Genomic DNA, 13,885 nt, shown 5'->3' with positions numbered 1-13,885 from the left:
TTATGGATTTGACACCAACAGCAAAGGCAACAAAAGCAAAAATTTAAAAATGGGATGATAAACCAAAAAGCTTCTGCACAGCAAAGGAAACTATCACCAAAACAAAAAGGCAACCTACTGAATGGGAAAAAATATTTGCAAATCATATAACTGATAAGGGGTTAATATCCAAAATATATAAATAACTCATATGACTCAATAGAAAAACAAACAAAACAATCCAATTAAAAAATGGGCAGAGGATCTGACATTTTCCCAAAGAAGACACACAGATGCCAACAGATACATGAAAAGGTGCTCAACATCATTTATCATCAGAGAAATGCAAATCAAAACCACAGTGAGACATCAACTCATACCTGAAAGAATGGCTATTACCAAAAAGGCAAGAAACAAGTGTTGGCAAAGATGGAGAGAAAAGCGATGCCTGGGTGGCTCAGCAGTTTGACGCCTGCCTTCCGTCTGGGGCGTGATCCTGGGGTCCCGGGATGGAGTCCCACATTGGGCTCCCTGCATGGAGCCTGCTTCTCTCTCTGCCTGTGTCTCTGCCTCTCTGTCTCTGTGTCTCTCATTAAAAAATAGGTAAGATCTTTAAAAAAAGAAAAAAAGGATGGAGAGAAAAGAGAACACTTGTGCACTGTTGGTAGGAATGTAAACTGGTGCAGCCACTATGGAAAACAGTGTGGAGTGTCCTCAAAAAATTAAAAATAGAACTGCCTATATATGATCTAGCAATTCCACTTCTGAGTGTTTATCCAAAGAAAATAAAAACACTAACTCAAAAAGGTATCTGCACTCCCATGTTCATTGCGGTATTATATACAATAGCCAAGACATGGAAACAACCTAAGTGTCCATTGATAAATGGATGGGTGGGTAGATGGATGGATAGATGAATAAAGGAAATGCAGTATATGTATACAATGGAATATTATTCAGGCACAAAAAAGAAGGAAATCTTGCCATTTGCAACAAGATGGACTTCAAAGACATTATGCTAAGTGAAATGTCAGAGGAAGACAAATACCTTATGATCTTACTTATATGTGGAGTCTAAAAAAACAAAGACACAAACCAAGAAAAACCCCACCAAACACCCTGAATTTATACAAATGAAGAACAGATTGGTGGCTGCCAGAGGTAGGTGGTGGGGAATAGGTGAGATGGAAGAAGGGGATCAAAAGGTACAAACTTCCAGTTCTAAAGTAAATAAGTCATGGGGGTTGTAATGTACTGCATGGTGACTGTAGCTAATAACACTGTATTGCATATTTGTAAGTTGTTAACAGAGTACATCTTAAAAGTTTTCATCACAAGAAAAATTTTTTCTATTTATTTCTAATTAGTTTTTCTAATTAAATTTTTTTCTAATTATTAAATTTTTTAGAAAAAAATTTCTATTTTTTTCTAAAATGTTTTTTCACAAGTTTTCTAACTACGGTGACAGATGTTAACTAGACTTACTATAGCGATCATTTTGCAATATATACACATATTGAGTCATTATGCTGTACACCTGAAACTCATATAATGTTATATGCCAGTTAGACCTTGATAAAACTGTTTTTTTTTTTAAATAGATATTCTTCATGGATTATAACTGTGTAAATTACGCATTGGTGCAGACAACATGAGTGAGTGGGAAACCACCAATAGCAGTGTGATAGGCTTTTCTCTGTAAACCGGTTTAGTTGTTCAATCAGTCAGGAGGAGGTGGGTGGTGCTGAGGTGACCAGTAACTCCTAAATCAGAAGGGCTGAAGCAATCACTTTAACTCTGACTTGCATTGCATGTCAGCAGGAAGCTCTGCTCATTGTAGTCCTGGGGGATCAGGCTGAAGCCAAGCTACGCCAGAGCTCTGGAGGGTTTTGCACCAGTGATTAAATGGCCAGGTCTATAGTGCACTTCCACTCCTGCTCACCCCTCATTGGCCAGGACCAGACCTAGGAACCCATGGACCCACCCACCCACTTACCCACAATGAAATCTGCAAGTGCCAATTCAGCCATAAGCCCAAAAGGCAGAGAGCTGGAAAAACTTGGCAAATCACATTAATGACTATCACAGATGCATAATGAAGAAACTTTAACAGAATAAACATTTGTGAAATAATTTTTAGAAGCTGTCCTTCCAGAAACAAAGATTCTGCATTTCTACAAGCCTTTGTATTCCCAATTGGTTAAACTCCTCGAGGATGAGCCTGTCCCTTCCTTCTTGCGGAGCTCCCACCTGCCTATCCCAGGGCTGGGCCCATCAGAAGCACAATAGCAAGAATTGTAATAATAATGCTGACAGCTGACAGGTTCACCATGTGCTAGGCACATTCTGTTCAAAGCACTTATTAATGCACCAGGAACATTCTCTGCAACCTATATGGATTAATGCATTGCATCCTCACAAAGAGACCTTTGAGGCGAGTACTATTATTATTCCCATTTTACAGATAAAGACACTGAGGCACAGAGAGGTTAAGTGACTTGCTCAGGATCACCACAAGGAAGAGGCAGAGCCAGGGGCCCTTGGGACTCTGTGCTCCTGTACCAACTCTGGAGGGCAGGAACAGCAGAAGGAAACGACAGTCTCAGAGGCCTCCATCTAGTGCTGCAGCAGGATTCCCTCTGTGGAACCCACAGGCTGAATGATGGTGCCCAAAGATGTCCATGTCCCAATCTCTGGAACCTGGCAGTGTGATCTTATTTGGCCAAAGGGACTTTGCAGGCATGATTAAATTTAGGATCTTGAGTGGGAGATTATCCTGCATTCCTAAGGTGGGCCCAGAGCAATCACAGGGTCCTCACAAATGAAAGAGGCAGGAGGGTGAGCAATGTGATGACAGAAGCAGAAGTGGGAGCAATGTGGCCACAAGCCAAGGAGTGTTGGCAGCCTCCAGAAGCTGCAGGAGGCAAGAACAGATTCTCCCCTGGAGCCTCTAGAAGGAAGCAGCCCTGCAGTCACCTCGATTTTAGTCTCTTAAGACTCATCTTGGACTCTTGACCTCCAGAACCATAAGAGAATAAATATGCTGTCTCAAGCCATTACGTCGTGGCCATTTGTTAAGCAGCAGCAAGAAAACCAATCACCCTGCCTAGAAACTCCTGCACTCACTCCACCCCGAAGCCCAGCCTCCTTTGTTTCCTTGAAGTGGAGGCTGAGAAAGAGCTGGGAAAGAGCTGGGAAGCGTTGTCCAATTCCAGTTACCCTGTTCCAAGGGGCCTGGGTGAACCCTGGCTGTGTCTCGAGAACAGTACTCTCCACCACAGCCTTCCCCACCACCCTTCCCCAGGTGCTGGCATGGCCTTTCCATGCACCCAGGCTGGGCGCTCCATCACACCCCAGGCTGGTGCACTGCCCACCCCCCCTGGCCGAGTTGTCTCCACCGAACCATCCCGGGAAAGGGAATGTGTGCTGAGCAGAAGGGCACAGCCATAGAGAGGCCTGTCAGACACCAGCCGAGAGGCAGGCAAAAGCAGGGAGCAAGGGACAGGAAATAGGGGAGGGCAAGGGCTCCTAGGGGGCTCAGTTCAGTTAAGCAGTGTCTGCCTTGGGTCCCAGAGTCCTAGGATCAAGCCCCACATCTGCGGGGAGCATCTGCAGGAGCATCTCCCCTCTCAGCGGGGAGTCTGCTTCTCCCTCTGCTCCATGCCCCCAACTCATGCTCTCTCTCTCTCTCTCTCTCAAATAAATAGCTAACATCATTGTTTTGTAAGTGTCAACAATAGGGAGGGCAGAGTCTCCGAGCCAGAGGCTGGGGAGCTGAGACACGTGTCCAGCACGTCTGTTTCCTTCATCCACAGCAAAAACGGTGGCCCGGAGCAGGCGGAGATGAGCGGGGCGCCGGACCCAATTCCTGCTCCAATCGGCTGTGGCGATGCGAGCGCACCACGTCACAGTCACAGGGTAAAACCCACGCGCCTTCCTGCGCCCCCGGCAGCTCAGACCTCATCTCCTAGCTCCCAATCCGCGCCACCCCGACCCCGGGCTGCACCCCATCTCCAGCGGCGTCTGCAGCTTCTGGTCCCTGTGTCCGGCATGCCCTTCCCCAGGCGCCCCTGGCGCCCCGCCTTCTCCCACTCAGGTCTCTGCACAGGTCGGGCCTTGGAGGGGCCTTTCCTGACCCCCTTTCCAGAACAACGGGCCCACCGCACCACTCTGTAACTCCGTTTTTCTCCAGAGCGTTGACTGCAGCCTGACACTAGACCACAGAGGTATTTGTTTCCTGTCCCCCAGCTGGAACGCCTGTCGCCTGTCGCACGGCCTAATCCAGGAGCCCGGAGGCCCAGGTGGCTAGTTAACTTTACATCTACCTTAATTAAAATTCAATGGAAGCGAAAGCCCGGCTCCTCCATCTCAGTGGCCACTGTTTCCAGGGCTCAGGGGCTCCACGTGGCCAGTGGCAACCAGACTGAACGTGCAGGTACAGAGCATTTCCATCATCCTAACTTCGCATCGAGAATCCACCAACACAAAGCGGGTGGAAGCGCTGTGTCAGGTGCTGTGTCAACACCAGGTGGCTTCATCCAGAGCAGGTCTCATTGTGACTCTCTCTCCCCCTCCCCTCCTCCCCGTGCTCCTCTCTCTCCCTTCCTGCCCCCCACCACCCCTGCATCTTCCCGGGGCTCCCGTCTCTGCGCCCTGGGCGCCCTCAGTGTGGCAGGTGTCCCTCCTGGATGCCCCCACCCCCACCCCCACCCCTTACCTTCCCTGACTGCATTGACCGGATTCTAATTACTTCTCTGTGAGCCTTCCCACCAGCCAGGAGCTTCTGAGGAACTGGGAGGTGCCTTTTATCTCAATTGCTAGAGATGGCACAAAAGCCTCAGTAAATGTTGGCTCCCAGTGGGGTTTTCATCTTTGTCCATTCTCCATTGCTCTGGTGTCCTCGGTTTCAGATTCCCCATCTCCACACCAGGTCAGAGGAGCCTCACCCCCTCCCTGAGCGAGTGGAGCCAGGTGGCTAAGCCCTAGGGTTATGGGAGGGGGAAGTGGGAGCAGGCCAGGAAAAGGCTGGCCCCCTTTGACAATGGGCTTTGTGTCTCTGGGTCTTATTGTCACATAGTTTTCTCATGCAGTCTTAACAACATGACAAATCAACACATAACCTTTAAAATTGCAGAAAAGGCTCTGCTTTTTTGGCGCATGTGTTCAGGGGAAGCCCTATGCTGCCCCATGGCACACTCCTCCACCTGTGCCATTTAGGACAGGACCCTGGGAGAGCCCTTACTGCCCCTCCCTCCCCCCTCCCTCCTTGGGATCCTGGCCCAGGTAGCAGGGTTCCAGGTTGCGCAGGGGAGCAGGGAGAGAGCAGGTCCCAGGGCCATGTGAAGGTAGGAGAGGGCACCAGGTGGGCTAGGTATCTCCCACACCCCCCACCTCTCCCACCCTACCCCCACCCTAGCCTGCTGTATGAGGATTCTAGGCCATCTGGTCCAGCCTCAGACTGTGCAGGAAGCCCCTCTGTAGCTGTTCCCCTTGCCTTTAACCTCTCTAGACACTTTCCATTCTGAGCTGGATGGGGGCTCCTACTCGCATATGATGCCAGAAGGGGAGCCAGTCCCTCATAAAGCTCAAGGGCTGGGGGAGGGGCGAAGAACTTGGATGCACACTCATGACGTCCAAGCTTGAGAACCCCCACCCTTCCCACTGCTCCATGCTTGAGCTTAGGCAGCTGGGAATAGGCTTTGTCTGGGGAGGGAGTAGTCCATGAGCCTTCAGCAAGCTCCTGATTGGAAACCAGGTATAATTGGTGGGGGTTAGCGTGGGCCACGGGAGCACTGCTGGGGGAGTCTTTGAGGGGGGCTGCCCTCCTTGATTCCCTGAGATACTGAGAATTGGAGGGTGTGAAGCCCAGTGCTAGGCTGTCCTAAGCTTCTTAATAAAGACCCTTCATTACCCTCCACTACCCTTGAATGCTGGATCTCAAGGGACACAGGCTCCTGGGAAAGGCACTGCAATCACCGCCCCCTCCCAGTCTCCTGGAGAAGCATCAGAGCACAGGCTCATAGAACAGGCGCTGGTGGGGGGAGGGTGTCTTCCCTTTTACTGGCCTCCTTCTTTGGCAGAAAAATGTGCCAACTCAGGTGGGACCTGGGTGGGGGCTGTTTCTCTATGACATGCATCATTCACTACACCCCACTGTCTTCCAGGACAGTGGCAGGGGAGGGGGCCACCCAGAAACACAGGCTTCCTAGGTCCAGTTCCATTAATTCTGGGGCCTGGTCACTCAGCATTCGAGAGCTGAGGAGAAATCTGCATTCTGCAGAGGAAGTAATTTAGCCTAGAGGGGAGAATAATTTATCCAAGATCATGCAGTAAGTGAGGGCCAAAGTCTCCTGCTGACCAAACTAGTGATCTGAGGGCTTACAAACAGGTGTCGAAGCCTGAGTGTGTGTCCTTGCTCTGACATTTGCATGCAGGGTGTGTGTGCTTGTTCCAGTGGGTGACTAGGTTCTCTCTCGTCCTTTGGTTCAGAAACTTGCTGTCTCCCCTCTTTCAGACCTGTGGCTCTGACTAAAATGGGAGGCCCTTCTTGGTGGTCACATTCCCTCGGAAGCTTCCAAATGTCCAAATGGTCCTATGGGAAATGGGACATCTGTCCAACTGCTGGCTGCCCAAGCACCCAAATTCCCTATTTCTTCCTCGAGTCTCCCAGTGTGTGACTCTGGCTGGGCAGCAAAACCCCAGTTCAGCCTGTTCTGGAAGCCATAGGGCTACAGACAGACCCCCTCTCCTGGCCCCAGCAGCTGGCCTGGGGGTGTACAAGCCACCTTTGTCAAGGAATTTTTAAATTTTAAGTTCAAATTAATTAACATATGGTATATTATGGGTTTTTTGAGTTGTTTCTTCTCTCTCTCTCTTTTTTAAGATTTTATTTATTTATTCATGAGAGACACAGAGAGAGAGAGAGAGAGAGAGAGAGAGAAAGAGGCAGAGACACAGGCAGAGGGAGAAGCAGGCTCCATGCAGGGAGCCTGATGTGGGACTCGATCCCAGGTCTCCAGGATCACGCCCTGGGCTGAAGGCGGTACTAAACCGCTGAGCCACCCGGCCTGCCCCACTCTCTCTCTCTGTTTTGTTTTTGTTTTACCTAGGATCTTGTTTGTCTATTGACAAACAGTAATACTCTTTTTTTTTTTTTTGGTATAGTTTTCTGAATTTTAGTACACACATGGAGACCACCACAATCAGGATACTGAACTGTCCAATTATCCAAACAACTCCCTCATACTATCTGTTTGCCCGGGATCTTGACCTGGAGAGAGCAGTGAGGAGAAGTGGGGACCATTAAAATTGTTCACCGTGTGCCAGTGTCTACAGGTGGCCAGTGTCCAGAGGCAGCAGTGTCCCCTGCCCTGGCTGGGCTGTCTCTGGGTGAGACTCTGGCTGCCTCGCTTTACCAGCCTTTCCCATCCAGTGGTTTCCTGAGCCTGCCCCTCCAGGCTTCTCATCAATTCAAGGAGCTATACATTCCTTCCTTACTTGAGTTGGACAGAGTTTTGGCTTGTTGTTGTTGTTGTGGGTTTTTTTTAAATTTTGTTTTGTTTTATTTACAGTTTGCAATGTGATCCCTGATGAATTCACATGGGACTGGGATCCGGGAAAGGAAATTCCTTAGAGATGTGCAGAGCCAGAGAAAATGGGATATTTTGGGATTTCTAGGGAAGGAGAGGTCCTCCTCTTGGGCCCTTCCCTGGGGACTAGTCCCCTGGCCAGTCATTTCGGGGGATGATGACAGAAGATAGAGCTTGCCCATGCCACCATGAACTCCCCACCCTCCAGCAACCCCACTTCTCTCTTGCCTGGGCCTTAGGGTCCCCCTAGCTCAGCCTGAGCCGGGAGACAAAACCAGCAGCCTTCCCTCACTGAAGAAGTGGAGCCCCTGCTGAGAAAATCTGGAGGAGGGGGATTATTTTCAACCTGGGGCCCCCCTGCAGGCTGGAGCAGGGGCGGTGTGGGGGTGATGGGGGCGGAGGCGGCTGCCCAGCTCCTCCTTCCTGAGGTTGGTGGGGAAGGTTTCCATGGAAACAGCAGCTCTGGTATCTCCAGAGATTTGGGGGAAAACTGGTTCTAAAAAATCACCATCTTCGTTTCTAGGGGGGGAGTCAGCACAGCTCGGTGATGGAGAAGAGAGGAGCTTCAGGGCAAACAGGTCCTGGAAAAAGAGTTTGTGTCCTCATGGGGCCCTTGGGGCACCCTGTCTGTACCCCTCCCCTAGTCCACCCCCCAGTCCACTCCCTCTGCATCTTCTGGCCCAGAGAGAGGTCAGCTCCTTCCCTACCTGCTGCCTCCTCACACCACCTCCCCATTACCTCTCCATGCTTTCTCCCTCCACCTCCTCACCTTCTGCTGGGGGAGCAGACCTTATTCCCCGCTCCACCCTGCTCCTCAGTGCCCCTCACTTGCAGTCCCCCTCCCCTCCCCACCATTGTGGAGATGTCCCTGCCCAGCCCCCAGCACCCTGCCCCCATCACAGCCTTGGGCAGACAACAAGACACATGTGTGGGGACTCTTGCTGGGGAGTTAATCAAGTGTCCACAGCTACTCCTGTTCCTGTCCCCACCCTGGGGAGAGTTGGGAGGTGGGGGCCAGTCTGAGTGTGGCCAATGGAGGGGCAGCATCAAACATGCCAGCCTCCAGACGTGTACAGACATGAAATCAACTGGAACACTCGCTTTTAAAATGACTTTTCCTGCGCTTTCCTCCCTGGGCAGGGTCCCTATCTCTGCCAAGAATCTCCCCCAATTCCTGGTGCTGCAATAGCCCTTGCAAACCTGTTCCTGGAAAAGAAACTCACCCCTGTCTTTTCCACATTCAGGCCTCATCCCACACAAATGGTCATTCATTCATTCATTCATTGGTGAGTAACTCTGCACTTATTTTGTGCTAGGCACTGTTATAGGTACAGAAGATACAGATAGGGGGATATGGGGAAGAGGGGGCAGGGGAAGAAACAGACAAAAAAACCCTAGTCCTTATGGAGCCTATACTTTGGGGAGGGAGAGAGGGTGAGAGAGAGAGAATAAACAAATAAGTAAGCACATTATATGTCAAGCATGATGAAATGCTCTGGGAAAAAAATAGAGCAGGAAGAGAAAGAATGTTTGTATCATGGTAATTTTGTGGGGGCAGGTGGCAATTTACAATAAGGTGCTCAGGGAGGGTCTTATTGAGAGGTCATAGTAGATAATGACCTGCAGAGGGTGAGAGGGATGCAGATTGCTGGGGAAAGAGTACTGCAAGCAGAAGGAGCAGCTTGCACAAAGGCCCTGGGGCAGTGTGTGCCGGGCATTTGCAGGGTGACCAGTGTGGCTGCAGTGGAGTCCGCACAGTGGGATGAGGTGAAATGTTATGAGGCAGGGTGGGTGGAACAGATATTCTGAGCTTTTCAGAGTACTTGTAGGGGCTTTTAGCTAAAGAATCAAAGACCCTCTACTGTGCAACCATATTTTGTGCATCTCATGGGACTCCCAGGTTCAGATGGGAAGGACTATAAAGCCAGTCTCGGCTTTCCCATGTTCTGATCATCCTAGAGGCAGCCACAGGGGCCAGCCCCCATGGTTAATTCCCTGTATCCCCCTCCCCATGTGGAATTGGACTCTGAAAGATTAACATGGGTATGTGTGTTGATGACAAGCAGAGAGGCCCAGGGGCTGCCGGTAGACCTCACAGCCAGGCCTCCTGCCCACTAGGGGCCTGTGCCCTCTGGTCTCTCCCTGCCCCCACTGGCACCTGGGGCCGCTGTGATGTCGGGTGCGGCAGCAGAGTCTGTATAATTACGGAGACGATTTCACAACACGCGGCTTTCCCTTCTCTTATCACCTCCCAGTGCGAAATAAACCGTTCAATAATTAATTGACAAAGATGAACTTGTTGTCCTCAGCCGGGCTGGGAGGGGTGGCCACAGCCTCCGCAGACAAATGATGTGAGAAGTAATTGCCCTAGGAGAGGAGGCGAGAGGTATTAAGATCAGATTTGCAAGGTCCCTTCCAAGAGCCTGTGGGCACCAGGCGCCGGCAACTGCTGGGATTTACGTTGCTAATTCATCACTAATTAATGTTCCAAATTGCACCTGACAGGAGGGGGAATAAACGCCAAAGCATCTGCAGAGACAGAGAGACAGAGGCTGGGAACAGGGAGAGACAAAATGCGGTGGAGGAAAACACACAATAAAGCATTGGAGAGCTGGGGAGAAATGTCGGAGCAGGGTGGGGAGACCTGACTCCAGGTCTGAGTTCCCCATCGTGGGTGGACCGAGCTGGGCCACCTGTCCTCTCTGGGCCTCACTTTTACAGTCTATAAAAGGGGGCTGGGCAGTGATCTCTGAAATTCCTTCTAGAAGTGATAATGCTGTCAGTCCCAGCTTCAGGATAGATCCAAAATGATTCAGAGTGTGAGAGCGTGTGCGTGTGCATCTGTGTGTGTGTGTGTGTGTGTGTGTGTGTACATGTGCTCCACTGCCACCACTCTGGTCCAGGGCCCCAGTATCTCTTGCCTGCATCCCTGCATCTTCTTCTACCCTGGTCCCCGCTATGGTCTTCTCTCCACATAGCAGCCGGACAGATCTTTTAAGACAAGCCAGTTCAAGCCCCTCGTCTGTGCCTTTTCATCTCACTTAGAGTAAAAGCTAAAGCCGTGAGGAAGGCCCAACTGTACCTTGTGGCCAGTGTTACCTCCTCACCCGCTCCAGCCACACCAGCCTCTTGTTTCCAGAACATGTCAGCATCTCCTGCTTCAGGACCTTGGCACTTACCTTTCTCGTGGCCTGGAAAGTTCTTCCTCCACACGTCCTCTTTGTTCAGGTGTCTGCCCATCTCCTCAGAGAGGTCTTCCTGGGCCACCCCGTGTGAATGATCAGCCCTTCTCCTCCCAGTCCCATAGTGCTTAGCACCCAGTGTGTCACTTCTCTGTTTCTTTTTTAAAAAGACGTGATTTATTTATTTGAGAGAGAGAGAGAGGGATGAGCAGGGGGAGGTGGAGGGGCAGAGGGAGAGGGAGAAGCAGGCTCCCCACTGAGCAGGAACCCTCCCCCCACCCCCACCCCCCAGCACAGGGCTTGATCCCAGGACCCTGAGATTTGACCTGAGCCCGAAGGCAGACCTTAACCCACTGAGCCAGCCAGGCGCCCGTCACGTCTCTGCTTGCCATCTGTCTCTCTGCACTGCAATGTCAGCTCGCGAGCTGGGATGTGGTCTCTCGTTGGCGGCTGAATGAATCCCCAGCACCTGGATCAGCTCTGGGCACCAGAGGTAGGTGCTCAGCAACCATGAAGGAAAGAATGGCAGGATTCTGTTTCAGAGAAGGGTAGGAAGATGTAAGACATGGAAAGGACAAGAGAGTGGGGGCTTAGAGCAGGATGGGATGGCGGTGGGGGTGGGGGAGGAGGCCGCCTGGGAGCTCTGTGCTTTGTGGCCATGAAGGGCCAGCAAAGGTGAGCAGGGATTGAGGACAGGACTCCAGGGTAACTGGGGACAGGGGGATGCCCACTGAGCCTCAGGGAGGCCCCATCCCGTCTCCAAGCCTCTCCCCAGCTTGGTGGCTGCTGCTAGCATCACAGGAATGTTCTTCCTAGGGTGGCTCCTTCAGAAGGCACCACTGCCGAAGCTCGGGCATCCCTCCTAAACTAGGGGATGAGAGACCATCCAATTGCTACACAGTAGGGGCCAGTTAAGTAAAATGGAGCCTGTCAATCGAGTGGAAAATTAGGCCAGCATTTAGCAAGCTGAGATGAGAATTCTGTCGATACTTGAGGTGTGTATGAAATGTTGTCATGAGGCCCAAGGAGGCGCCGCATCAGAGCCACACGTGGGTTCACTCTTCCCACCGCATTTTCTGGAGCACCTGCTGCACCCTCAGCATGCTGCTGGCTGGGCCCTGGCACCCTTGGAGCCCAGGTGACCAGGACTGGCCCAGGCAGGGCACACACAGCTGGGCCGGGAGGCAGATGTGCTCACTGGCGTGGAACAGGGATGTGGTGTCTATTTGTAGGAGACAGCAGGTCCTACATCAGATCCTGGGCCTGCATCTTACTGGCCAGGAGCCTGGGCAAGTGCCTGGGGCTACTGGAAGATTTCCTCCTCCCTCGTGGTACTTGGGAGCTATCAGCGCTGAGTCCACAGCCTGTGGTGCTACTGTGGGTCTTCCTTCAGTACTCTCACTGATAACCACTGCTATAAAACGGATAAACTAGTGGTTCAAAACACAGGCTCTGGAGGCAGACAGCCTGAGCCCCTCTCCTCACTCTGCCATTTAAATGAGGGTGATAGCATCCCAGGAATGCCTTAGCTCATCGTCACAAGAGCCCGGTGAGTGCGGTAGTGTCCTAGGGCTGCCATGACACCTGTACCACCATGCCACCAGCTGGGTGGCTTGAACAGCAGAAATTCACTGTCCCACAGTTCTAGGGGCTTGGAGTCAAGTGAAGGTATCAGCAGGATGAGTTCCTCCTGAGGGCTGTGAGGGAGATCCATTCCAGGCTTCTCTCTACTGGGGGTTTGCTGGCCATCTTTGGCTTTCCTCATAGCCAGAATTTTCTTTTCTTTCTGTTTTGTTTAAAGACTTGGTTTTTAAGTAATCTCTACTCCCACTGTGGGCTCATAACTCTGAGATCAAGAGTCGAATGCTCTACTGACTGAGCCGGCCAGGCTCCTCTGTCGATGGTATTTTCACATCGTCCTTCCTTTGTACATGTCTCTCTTCTCATGGCATCTTTAATAAGGACACTAGATACGCTGGATTTGGGGTCCATTTGTCCAGTGTTACGATATCTTTTAACTCTATCTGCCATGACCCTATTTCCAAATAAGGTCATATTCTCAGGTACTAGGATTAGGATTTCAACATGGGAATTTGGGGGAGACATGATTCAACCCGCAGCACAGAGTGTCAGTGGTGGTTATGGAGGTCTGTGGGAGGGGGAGCACACACCCCCTGGGAAGGTAGGGACAGGCTTCCTAAGGGAGACAGTGTCCGGGGGCTGGAGAATGAGAAGGATGAATGAAGGTGGAAGAGTAGAGGAGATGGGAAGGGCATTCGGGGCTGAAGACACAGATCAAAATCCAGCTGTCAGGGTCCAGATGTAAGCCAGAGCTGTTGTAAATGGTTGTAAAGGTGATTTGAGTGCACGAAGTTATTTTTGTGCAATCTAAAACTCAGGCAGCCATTTGAGTAGTTTGGGGAGAGGTTGCACATGGCTCTCATGTTAGTCTGAATTAGTTTCTCTCAGGCATCTGACAGCTTACAGAGCTCAAGGGGCAGGGGAAGGTCAGGCGAGAAGAGGGAGGCAGAGTCACATCAGGCCATCTGGGCCATCAGAGAAGGGCAGGGCCCTAACTGAGAGGTCTTGCAAACTCTGCCTTCCTCACAACCCCAGCTGCACCTCTGTGATCCGTATTTGTCCTCCAGTCCCTGGGTGGAGCCAGCATCTCAGTGTCCCTATGTCGGGCACAAACCAGGATGACCCTGCCTCTTGCTGTGCCAGCTATGCCATCTGGGGCAAGCAGACTCCTTACAGCCCAGCCTCCTTAGCTGCAAAGTGTCAGATTGTCCTGACTGCTGCAGAGGGATGCTGGAAAATCCTACCTGACCATCGACACATCTACCGTCTTCTCATCTGGGTCAGGTGGAAGGGACAGTTACTGCACGCCAGCTGCGTACATATTCTTTTGTTCTGTCCTTTGCAAATACATTGACATCTACCCAAATTACAAGCACATTGGTCCTTCTATTCCCTAACTCGGAATTTCTCCTGCAAACAGACTTTCTATCTTTGATTGGGTTTCCTGGAAACAGTCTCTGAGGCAGAGATTCACACACAGGACATTAGCTGGGGAAAGTTCTTGGGCACCACACCTGCAAGTGAGTGAGGAAGTCATTCACTGCTGATGGGCAG

Source organism: Canis lupus, chromosome 7 (assembly GCF_048164855.1).
Source record: "Canis lupus baileyi chromosome 7, mCanLup2.hap1, whole genome shotgun sequence".
Taxonomy (NCBI): Eukaryota; Metazoa; Chordata; class Mammalia; order Carnivora; family Canidae; genus Canis; species Canis lupus.
The sequence above is the reverse complement of the archived record's forward strand: the minus strand, read 5'-3'. Positions refer to the sequence as shown.